Source organism: Budorcas taxicolor, chromosome 8, assembly GCF_023091745.1.
Source record: "Budorcas taxicolor isolate Tak-1 chromosome 8, Takin1.1, whole genome shotgun sequence".
NCBI lineage: Eukaryota > Metazoa > Chordata > Mammalia > Artiodactyla > Bovidae > Budorcas > Budorcas taxicolor.
The window spans coordinates 79,941,666-79,954,422 of record NC_068917.1 but is presented as its reverse complement, the minus strand read 5'-3'; positions in this window follow the sequence as shown (position 1 = coordinate 79,954,422).

The following is a 12,757-nucleotide window of genomic DNA, read 5'->3' as shown; positions in this document are numbered from 1 at the left end:
GGTAAATAAAACTGCTCCCAGTAATACACTTTCCTGGGTTTTTAAAAGTCTTCATTGATTTTTATTGCCAAAGCAAATAAAGCACCCATTTCTCTTGCCGTGCATGACCTGTAATTTCTTACTGGGAGCCCCTCTAGCCCTCTGCCCTCCAGCTTTCCTGACTGCAGGAGTGAGCTCACCACTGTGCAGGCCAGCCTGGGAGGGAGGTCATCAGCCAGTCACTCCCTCAAGACAAATGGGAGATGAAACGTGAACAATCTGCTCAAGTTCCCTGCAGTGGGACCATCTGAAGTGTGTTCTTCATGGTCTTCAGAGGCCCACAGCAGAACTGGGTCCCAGTCATCCCCAGAGGCTTTAGATTGGTCTCCTTCCTTTCCTTCTCACATTCCCTCTGCCTTTTGGAGTTTCCTGGGACTGCTGCTGCTGCTGCTAAGTCACTTAAGTCATGTCCACCTCTGTGCAACCCCATAGACAGCAGCCTACCAGGCTCCTCCATCCCTGGGATTCTCCAGGCAACAATACTGGAGTGGGTTGCCATTTCCTTCTCCAATGCATGCATGCATGCTAAGGCGCTTCAGTCGTGTCCAACTCTGTGCAACCCCATGGGCAGCAGCCCACCAGGCTCCTCTGTCCATGGGATTCTCTAGGCAAGAATACTGGAGTAAGTTGCCATTTCCTTGTCCACCCAGATAAACTATTGGTGCCTAAATCCCCATGTGCATCTGGGGAAGTCCTACCTAAGACAATGCCCATGTATTTCTCAGCTCAGGCTGCCATAACAAAGGATGACAGCCTGGATTTAAACAATAGAAATTTGTTTTCTCACAACTCCAGAGGCTAGAAGTTCAAGATCAAAGTGTCAGCAGGATTGGTTTCTTCCAAGGCCTCTTCTGTGGACATCTTCTCCCTATGTCTTCACATGATCTTTCCTCTGTGTGTCTGTGTCCTAGTCTCTTTCTTCTTAAAGGACATCAGTTATAGTGGACTAGGGCCATAAGTTAATTTAATTACCTCTTTAAAGGTCCTGTCTCCAAATACTGTCACATTTTGAGGTATTAAATGTTAGGACTTCAAAAATATGAATTTGGGGGGTGAGAAGAACATAATTCAGCCCATTAAAACTAAAAGAAAAATAACTACATAAAGTTAAAACATGTGAGCCAAATTCAACCACCAACCTCCTCCAAAGAAAAAAGAAGAGAAAGAAAAGAAAAAATTTATTGTGTTTATCCTTCAGGCTCTTTCTCTGTGTGTAGTTGGAATGATGTTATAATGACAAACTCAGGCAAAGTAAAGATGACATCAATTTCCTTATTTTCCCTGATTCAATTTAAATGAGAACGCTTGTACTAGACAATTCAATCTCAACTGATCCTAGACACCTTTCCTTTCTTTAAGTCACCCAAGGATCACAGAGACGTGAAATCCCAGGAAACATTAACAATCCTCACCTTCAGTCCACTGTGGTCACTCCTTCTCTCCCCAGGTTCAGATTCTCAAAGACAGGCAGTTTCCATAGTGGGCTTGGGACACTAGCTTCTCAGGGCCTCAGTGTAGTAATAGTGTTAGTTCCTCAGTTGTGTTGCCATTTCTTTTTCCATCTCCAGGGGATCTTCCTGACCCAGGGATCGAACCCTGGTCTCCTGCATTGGAGGCAAATTCTTTACTATTTGAGCTACAGGGAAGCCCCCAGGGCCTCAGTATCTAAGATCTAGTCTTGCCAATGCATCCACTCCCCTTGAAGGTCCTGCTAAAACCATGAAATTCAGATGGGATCTACAGGCCAGGACTCAAAGCCAGTCAGAACCCAGACTGAGACTTGAACTCATGGTTTGTTTTGTTTTATTGCTCTGCCATACAACATGTAGGGTCTCAGTTCCCTGACCAGGGATTGAAACTGTGCCCCCTCCATTGGAAGCATGGAGTCTTAATCACTGGACCACCAGGGCAGTCCTGACCCCATGGTTTTTTAATTGAGATCACACACCTGGTCTCAGGACTTAATGAATTTCAGGTTCTTCAGTGAGAGACAAAGTAATAGGTAAGAAGTGGACTACTTTAGAGAGAAGTACACTCCATGGACAGAGTGTGGACCAACTCAGAAGGCAAGAGGCCCTGAAATATGGGGTGGTTAGTTTTTATGGACTGGGTAACTTCATAGGCTAGAGCTTACCCAGAGGCTCTGTGGTAAAGAATCCACCTGTCAATGCAGCAGAAGTGGGTTCAAACCCTGGGTCTAGAAGATCCCTTGGAGAAGGAAATGGAAAGCTACTCCAGTATTCTTGCCTGGGAAATCCCATGGAAAGCAAAGCCTGGTGGGCTACAGTCCATGGGGTTGCAAAGAGTTGGACGCAACTGAGCACACATACAATGCATTACAACGTATTACAATCAGCATACAATATGGCTCACAGTCCACTGGGAGTCAAATTTTCTACCACCTTGGATTTAGTTGGTTCTAACCAGTTTTTGTCAGGTCCTATGGCTATGAAATTTTTAAAGGTCATGCCCTGCCCCCTTCCCTCCTGTTTCACTACCATTCCCCCAGGCCACAGGCCTCACTACCAGGAGGCAGTAGAGAAAGAGTAGCAATTAAGAGCATGAATCAGGAGGTTGGGCCACTGGGGAATCAGTTCTGGCTCTACACTTGGCTAGTTATGTGACCTCAGGCAAGGTGTTTCCCTCTTGTGGTTCAGTTTCCTCATTTGAAAAGCTCTGAATAAAAATAATCTGTTTAGAAAGATAAATACTATATGATTTCAGTTACACATGGAATCTTAAAAAAAAAAAATGACCAAACATAACAAAACAGAAACAGATAATGATACAGAGAACAAATAGGTGGGTTGCCAGAGGGGAGACGGGAGGGGAGAGGAAAGAAGTAGGTAAGGGAGATTAACTTCCAGTTGCAAAATAAATGAGTCATGAGTATGAAACATGCAGTGTGGGAATATAGTCAATAACTGTAATATATTTGTATGGTAACTGATCATAACTAGACTTATTGAAGTTATCATTTTGAAGTGTATAGAAATATTGAATCACTGTGTTGTATAACAGGAACTAACATAGTGTTATAGGTCAATTACACTTCCAAAACAAACTCATAGAAAAAGAAATCAGATTTGTGGTTACCAGTGGGAGGAGGTAGGAGGGAGGGGGAATTTGATAAAGGCAGTCAAAGGGTAGGGCACGTGTGCTAAGTTGCTTTAGTCATATACGACTCTTTGCAACCCTATGGACTGTAGCCTGCCAGACTCCTCTGTCCATGGGATTCTCTAAGCAAGAATACTGGAATGGGTTACCATGCCCTCCTCCAGAGGATCTTCCTGACCCAGAGACTAAACCTGCATCTCTTAAGTCTCCTGCACTGACAGGCAGGTTCTTTTACCACTTAGTGCCACCTGGGCAGCTCAGTCAAAGGGTACAAACTTCCAGTTACAAGATAAAAATTAGGGATGTAATGTACAACATGATAAATATAATTAACACTGCTGTATATAATATATGAAAGTTGTTAAGTGTGTAAACCTTAAGAGTTCTCACAATAAGAAAAACAATTTTGTATCTATATGAGATGATGGATGTTCAATAAACTTGTGAAATCATTTCATGATGTATGTAAATCAAATCATTACACTGTACACAAACATACAGTGCTGTATGCTAATTATATCTCAACAAAACTGGAAAAAATAGTCTCTGTTTCGTCACTAATACTCATATTTACCCATTTAATCATTGCAATGAATCTTATCATTTGTCCAGATAAGAAAAATAAAGCCCTTATTCAGGGTCATACAGCTAGTAAATGACAAAGCTAGAATCTGTACCTGACTCTCAGACAACTGGAACCAACCTCCTGGAGCCAATAAATATCTGGAAGTTGATGTAAAAGTTGTTAAATATATTCTATTTTTGTGTGATGCAATTTTATTACTAGACCATAGGAATCTGTGATAATGGGTAATTCAAAGAAAGTTATATCAAATATTTACTAATAACATGCCAGTGCTGACTTGGCCCAGCCAGTGGACAAAACAAACCCAGTAGGCTATGGTGAAATGCTCATTCTGAATTTGCAAAGGTTGGGGGCTACCTTGGATTCGGAGACACTCTCATGTCTGGCGGCATAAAGCAGCCACCAAGATTAAGAGATTTGCCCACAGTAACGAATTTAACCTAGGTTGCATAATTCCAAATCCTTTTACTTTATCCTTGAGTGATCAATTCATCCCAATTTACCTGGGACTGTCCAGGTATTAACCGTAGGACATCCCCCATTCCCCAGATATCAGCACCAGGATAGTAGATCAACACCAGGATAGTCAATCACCCTTAGTCTCTCATATTCAGGGAATGAGGATGGGAAAACTAGGGTAAGTGGAACGTGAGAGAGCAGATGACTGTTTTGTTTGTAAAGGCTGGCTCACATTGTTTCCAGTCTAATCAGTGCAAAGGAGCAAAGATGTTATCAGTTGCTTAGATGTTAATTTCATAATTTCAGTCCAGTTCAGTCACTCAGGTGTGTCCGATTCTTTGTGACCCCATGAATCGCAGCACACCAGGCCTCCCTGTCCATTACCAACTCCCGGAGTTTACTCAAACTCATGTCCATCGAGTCAGTGATGCTATCCAACCATCTCATCCTCTGTCATCCCCTTCTCCTCCTGCCCTCAATCCCTCCCAGCATCAGAGTCTTTTCCAATGAGTCAACTCTTCGCATGAGGTGGCCAAAGTACTGGCGTTTCAGCTTTAGCATCATTCCTTCCAAAGAATACCCAGGACTGATCCTTAGAATCCAACCCATCTGCAGTGATTTTGGAGCCCAAAAATATAAAGTCTGACACTGTTTCCACTGTTTCCCCATCTACTACCCACGAAGTGATGGGACCAGCTGCCATGATCTTAGTTTTCTAAATGTTGAGCTTTAAGCCAACATTTTCACTCTCCTCTTTCACTTTCATCAAGAGGCTCTTTAGCTCTTCACTTTCTGCCATAAGGGTGGTGTCATCTGCATATCTGAGGTTATTGAGATTTCTCCCAGCAATCTTGATTCCAGCTTGTGTTTCTTCCAGCCCAGTGTTTCTCATGATGTACTCTGCATATAAGTTTAATAAGCAGGGTGACAATATACAGCCTTGGCATACTCCTTTTCCTATTTGGAACCAGTCTGTTGTTCCATGTCTAGTTCTAACTGTTGCTTCAATTTAGTAGCTGGTAATATCAATAACCTCAGATATGCAGATGACACCACCATATGGCAGAAAATGAAGAGGAATTAAAGAGCTTCTTGATGAAAGTGAAAGAGGAGAGTGAAAAGTTGGCTTAAAACTCAACATTCGAAAACTAAGATCATGGCATCTGGTCCCATCACTTCATGGCAAATAAATACGGAAACAGCGGAAACAGTGACAGACTTTATTTTCTTGGGCTCCAAAATCACTGCAGATGGTGACTGTAGCTATGAAATTAAAGGATGCTTGCTCCTTGGAAGAGAAGCTATGACCAACCTAGCTAGCACATTAAAAAGCAGAGACATTACTTTGCCAACAAAGGTCCATCTAGTCAAAGTTATGGTTTTTCCAGTAGTCATGTATGAATGTGAGATTTGGACCATAAAGAAAGTTGAGCACCAATTGATGCTTTTGAACTGTGGTGTTGGAAAAGACTCTTGAGAGTCCCTTGGACTGCAAGAAGATCCAGTCCATCCTAAATGAGACCAGTCCTGAGTGTTCATTGGTAGGACTGATGTTGAAGCTGAAACTCCAATACTTTGGCCAACTGATGTGAAGAGCTGACTTATTTGAAAAGACCCTGATGCTGGGTAAGATTGAGGGCAGGAGGAGAAGGGGACGACAGAGGATGAGATGGTTGGATGGCATCACCAACTCAATGGACATGGGTTTGGGTGAACTCCAGGCACTGGTGATGGACAGGGAGGCCTGGCATGCTGCGGTTCATGGGGTCACATAGAGTCGGACATGATTGAGCGACTGAACTGAACTGAACTGAATCTCTGCCTTCAAGGCATTTCTGGTCTACTGGAAGAGCTGAGACTTTTAAACACATGAAAAGATAAGCAATAATGAATATTAGGTAAAGTAGTACATTTTTGTGTCAAATGAGCGATATAAAAAATAAATGACAATATCCTTGATTATCATTATTTCACCTATCTTTTTCATTATACTGTGAATGCTTTGAGGGTATATAATTTGTAACCTCAGCATCTGCTTTTTGAGACATTTTATTTTTAGCAGGCTTTCCAGGTGATCTAAAGTACAATAAAGTTTAAGAATCAGTATTGTAGATAATAGGGAGGAACTGAGTTATTTGAAGCAAGAAGGTGAAGATTCATCTAGCAGAATGCAAGATGAAGCAGAGTACAGAGAAAATGGAGATCAAAGATACAGAATGAAAGCTGCTATATTTCTCCACTCATGAGATAATAAAGACTAGAAACACTAGGAAGAGCATAAAGGGAAAGGAAGGGTTAGGCATGGAAAGCCCTGAGCAGAAGGAATCACCAAATTTAGTGACTGAGTGTTTGCTAGAGAAGGAGAATGAAAAATAACTTCAGAGCTCATCATAATTTGGTGAAGCTGCAGAATGCAAAATTAATACACAGAAATCTCCTGTATCCCAATGCACTAACAACAAAAGATCATAAAGAGAAATTAAGGAAACAATCCCACTTACTATCACAACAAAAAGAATAAAATACCTAGAAATAAACCTACCTACGGAGGCAAAAGACCTGTACTCAGAAAAGTATAAGATACTGATGAAAGAAATCAAAGACAACACAAACAGATGGAGAGATATACCATGTTCTTGGATTGGAAGAATCAATATTGTAAAAATGACTGTACTACCCAAAGCAATCTAGAGATTGAGTAAAATCCTTATCAAATTACCAATGACAGTTTTCACATAATTAAAACAAAAAATTACACAGTTGTAAGGAAACACAAGACTGAGTAGTCAAAGCAATGTCAAGAAAGAAAACCAAAGCTGGAGGAATCAGGCTCCCTGACTTCAGACTATACTACAAAGCTACAGTGATCAAGACAGTATGGTACTGGCAGAAAAAAAGAAATATAGGTCAATGGTACAGGATAGAAAGCTCAGAGATAAATCCATACACCTATGGGCATCTAATCTATGATAAAGGAGACAAGAATATACAATGGAGAAAAGACAGTCTTCCATAAGTAGTGCTCAGAAAACTGGACAGCTACATGTAAAAGAATGAAATAAGAACACTCCCTAACACCTTAAACAAAAATAAATTCAAAATACATTAAAGATCTAAATGTAAACCAGACACTATAAAATTCTTAGGTGAAAACATATGCAGAACAGTCTTTGACATAAGTTGCAGCAAGATCTTTTTTGATCCATCTCCTAGAATAATGAAAATAAAAATAACAAATTTTAAAAGGAATCTAATTAAACTTAAAAGCTTTTGCACAGCAAAGGAAACCATAAACAAAAGAACAACCCTCAGAATGGGAGAAATATTTGTAAATGAAGCAACCAACAAGAGAATAATCTCCAAAATACACAAGCAGTTCAGTATCTTTTTTTATCTCTTTCCACCAATCAAAAAATTGGCAGAAGATCTAATAGACATTTCTCCAAAGAAAATATGCCAATGGCCAAAAAGCACATGAAAAGATGCTCAACATCACCAATTGTCATTGTTGTTGAGTCATGCTGAGTCATGTCCTACTCTTTTGCAACCCCATGGACTGTAGCCTGCCAGGATCCTCTGTCCATAGGATGTCCGAGGCAAGAAGACTGGAGTGGATTGCCATTTCCTTCTCCAGGGGATCTTCCCTAGCTAGGAATCAAAACTGAGTCTCCTGCATTGGCAGGCGGATTCTTTACTGCCGAGCCACCGTGGAAGCATTTATTAGAGAAATGTAAATCAAAACTACAATGAGGTATCACCTTACACCAGTCAGAACAGCCATCATCAAAATAATCTACAAACAGGGATTTCTCTGGTGGTTCAGTGGCTAAGACTCTACACTCCCAATGCATGGAGCCTGGGTTCAATCCCTGGTTAAGAAACTAGATCCCCACATGTCTCAACTAAGACTATGTTTGCAGCAACTAAAGATCCCACATGCTTCATCTAAAGATCCCTCATGCCAAAATGAAGACCTGGCACAGCCAAATAAATAAATAAATATATTTTAAAAATAAAATCTACAAACAATAAAGCTGGAGATGGTGTGGAGAAAAGGGAACCCTCTTGTACTGTTGGTGGGAATATAAATTGGCATAGCCACTGTGGAGAAAGGAATATGGAAATTCCTTTAAAAACTAAAAATGGAGCTACCATATAATCCAGCAATCCCACTCCTGGGCATATACACAGAGAAAACTGTAATTCAAAAAGATACATTTACCCCAATAGTGCACTGCAGCACAATTTACAATAGCCAGGACATGGAAGGAATCTAAATGTCCATCGAGAGAGGAATGGATAAAAAAGGTGTGGTACGCATATACAATGAAATACTACTCAGCCATTAAAAAGAATAATGCCATTTGCAGCAACATGGATGGACCTAGAGATGGTTAGACTGAATGAAGTCAGACAGAGAAAGACAGTATCATATGATATCGCTTATATGTGATATCTAAAAAAAAGGGAGGGTGTACAAATAAAACTTATTTACAAAACAGAAGTAGAGTCACAGATATAGAAAACAAACATGGTTACCAGGGAATAAAGAGAGGAATAGATAAATCAGAAGACTGCGATTGACATATATATACACTACTATATATAAAGTAGATAACTAATAAGAATCTGATACATGGCACAGGGAACTCTACTCAATATTCTGTAATGGCCTCTATGGGAAAAGAATATTTTTTAAAAATGAGTGGACATATGTATATGTATAACTGATTCACTCTGGCGTATAGCTGAAACTAACACATTATAAATCAACTATACTCCAATAAAAATTTTTTAAAAATGAAAAGAAAAATAACTTCTATGTTTCTTACTTAAGGAACTGGAATAATAATAGCGATAACAACTAGCATGTAATAACCACTATAGGCAGTCACTGTGGCCAGGCTACCTCAACAACCATGCCCAACTCTCTTCTTTTGCTCTCATCTCCCATTACAGAGGCCAAAAACTAAACAGTTTCTTTCACAGCCTCTCTTACAGACAAGAGTGGACATGTGACTTATCCTTGGCAATCAAATGTAGGGAGAAGTCCTTTGAAAGACTTCCAGGAAAGCTTTTGTTTTCCTGATGAAAGAGACAGGGGATGCTGGGCCTGCCCTTCTCCTTTCTTGCCTTGAGGGCAGATATGACATCTGGACCTGTAACACCTGGTGACCACAATGTGATTACCATGAAGACGGTAGTAAGTCAGCATGCTAAAGATGGCAGAGGGGAAGGTAGAAAGAAATGGGGTCTTTGGTGGCACCAATGAACTGATGCACCAAACCTAGAACTACCCACTTCTAAAATTCTAGTTATGAAAGATAATTAAACATGTTTTTAAGCTACAGCACTGTTAATTGGCATTCTGTTACTTGCAACGTATCACAGCCAAACGGATATAAACACCGACTATGTGCCAGGTACTGATCTAAGAAATTTAACTCAATGCTTTACAACAATTTGATGAGGAATGTGTTATTATTATCCCAATTACACAGATGAGGTAATTAAGGCATCAAAAAAGTCAAATAATTTAGCCAAGGCAACCCACCTCATAAGTAGCAGGGCAGGGAATTAAAACTAGACAGTCAGCCTCCCAAGACTTTACCCTTTACCACTACATATCTAGTTTCTCAATATTGGTGAGAGTATAGATAGAAATAAGGATGTGGGGAAAAGGTGTTACTAGCTGCAAATCCAAGTGGAAATGTCCATCAGGCAGTTAGAAATGCCAAGTCTGCAGCACAAGAACATTGACATTATTTAGAACAAGGAGCCACCTCCATTGAAATAAAAGTTGATTTAGAAACTACAAAAGTTCCAAATTGTCTATCTACAAGGTGAGCTGAGCTGAATAGAACCATATATATATATATATATATATGGCAAACCTAACTTGGCCTGAATAATGATGCTTTGTTGACAAAATGCCTTTGACTACTCAAAAGTTGGCTCCTGTGTTAGTGCGGCATTTATGCTTCAGCTTAGCAGCACATCGTTTAAAGGAATGTTATTAAGTGTTACTCTTCACTTCGTATTGCCAGAGAAGATTGTTGGCAGTGCAGGCCAAGGCAGAACATGACCTCAATCTTTCAGACAGCTGCCAGTTTGCAAGGCTGGGCTGACCTATCCAAATTACCTGGAATCTGGAATAAGGCTTCCAGGGCCGCTGATTGTCCTACCACCTTCAACATCAGGGCAGCCTGTTCTCAGAAAACAGAATGAATGTTGTTTACCTTCATACCACTGAGGTTCAGAATAAAAGATGTTTGTGAGAACCAGAGTGGGAGAAGGAGGGGGAAATAGGTGACATTCCTTCCAAATAATGGTACTAAGAGCTTCACTTACTGAGCACTGGCTGTGTGTGAGGGAGTGCCTTTTGTGCCTTATCTCACCCAAAGCAAAGTAATTTCTGTTCTGCTTCTATTTTAATGGAATCACAAAATGTCCAGAGAAAACTGTTGTTAATCACTGATAGTACCTTGGCACTTGCCAGTTGTTTTTCGTTGTTGTTTTCCATCATTCCTCAAAGGCTTAATAAAAGGAAACCGCAACTAATACCCGTGACATGGTGATAATTCTCATACAAGGCTGATAACTAGGAAAATAGATCAGTCCTGTGGAAAACAAATTGGCCTGCCTGAGAGATCTGAGAGGTCACCTATATGAAAAAGATACACCTATGAACTCCCCACTGCCAACTTTAAAACGTTGGTATTTACATGGTCCTAGAAATGAAGCCGACCTACTCCGTACTGATACAACATAAGGTTATAAATACTCTGCTGCATTGGAAAAGAACTAAAGAAGGGAAAGATGTAAATTACACAGTCCAGGTATTGGCCAGAATGTTTTGTCCTTTCCTTGGTGACGAGCTTCAGTTCTGATCTAGAAGTTCTGATCTAGACATTCTGATCCTCATCACAAACCACAGATGACACTGGAACAATTTTATTATTAAATGCTTAAATGATGTGACAATCACTTAAGTAACTAGAGTACACATATTAAATCTTTAATTTATAATCCTTTTGCCAAAGCACTTCTGTTAGAACTTAATTTACTATTTCTCTAGATTCACACTCCAAGTCTAATCATTACAATTAATTCCAATCTCCTTAATCAAGGATGCATGTCTTCACTTATTCTCCCTAAAAGTAATAGAGATTATAAATGAATGGATTTCATTACTGTTCATGATTGTGGTCAGTTGTTCTCAGGTCCTTGGTCTGGCACCATTTCCCTCTGGGATGCTCTTTGGAAACTAAACAGTCATAGATTTAGCTGCTAATAACAACAAAAACAAAACGGAGCTAGGAAAAAAATACACATCACACTTACTGTAGAGACAAGAATGAAACAGGCTGAATCACCACTGAAGGAGTCAGTAGCCCAAGTCCACTCATGCCTCATGATTGGCAGCTGCAAAGGGTTCCCTCTACCAAGCCCGCTGTCCAGAGGGCAAGAGGTCAGAAAAGCACAGATGCTGACTTGGAGAAGTGGCTCATCCAGCATTAGTGGCTAAAACCAGGCAGACTGGAAAAATACCTACAGGCGGGACCTAACCTAGTATTTACATAAAAACATACAGAGCAGTGACTAGCAAGTCCTTCCACAAATCTGCAAAAGCTGATTATTTGGGGGACTTCCCTGTGGTCCATTGGTTAAGAATCTGCCTGCCAGCGCAGGGGATACCAGTTTGATCACTGTTCTGGGAAGATTTCACATGCTGCGAGGCAACTATGCCCATGTGCCACAACCACTGAGTCCATGCTCTAGAGCCAGTGTTCCACAACAAGAGGAAGTTCACTTGCAGCAACAAACACCCGGTGCAGCCAAAAAGAAATATAAATAATTTTTTTAAGTCAATTATTTTCTGTCCCAAAAATGAATGAAGGAGAAGTAAATTCCCTCTTAGACTTCAAAATCCTCCAGATACACACCTAGTGGAATACTACATGCAGAGTAGGAGATTAATAAATGTTTGTTGGAAGTTAACTAACATGTCCTATTATTGACTCTATATATCATAACTCTATGACAAAATAGGTACTCTTGTCCCCATTTTACTGTGAAGAAACTGAGAAAGACAAGTTTGGTAACTTGTTTAAAAGGAATAAAATCAGGACTCAAACTCAAGTTTTTGTGGTCCCAAAGCTAAAGTTCTTTCTCTTGTGTCATGATGCTGCAAACCATCTGCTTTGCTAAATTAAGAAAAGAACTTGGCATCTTTTCTAATTATAACTTTTATAAGATTCTTCTATATATGTAAAATCCCCTTCTATCCAGGTCTCCTTACTCCCTGCAGATGACCTCTTTTATTACTTCATTCAAAATGTGAACAGGCTTCCACATTAACACCACTTCTTTGTCTTTTCTCCCATTCTCCTTTCCTTCACTACTGTCTCAGAGAAAGTGGTGACCCTCCAGTTCTGGGTGAGATTTTTCTATTCTAGAACCATGGCCCACTTTGTCCATAATCTCACAGAGAAGGCTCAAGCCCGGGTCAATGCTCCTGTGACTTCCTTGAAGCCTGGACTAGCCATATTTTGG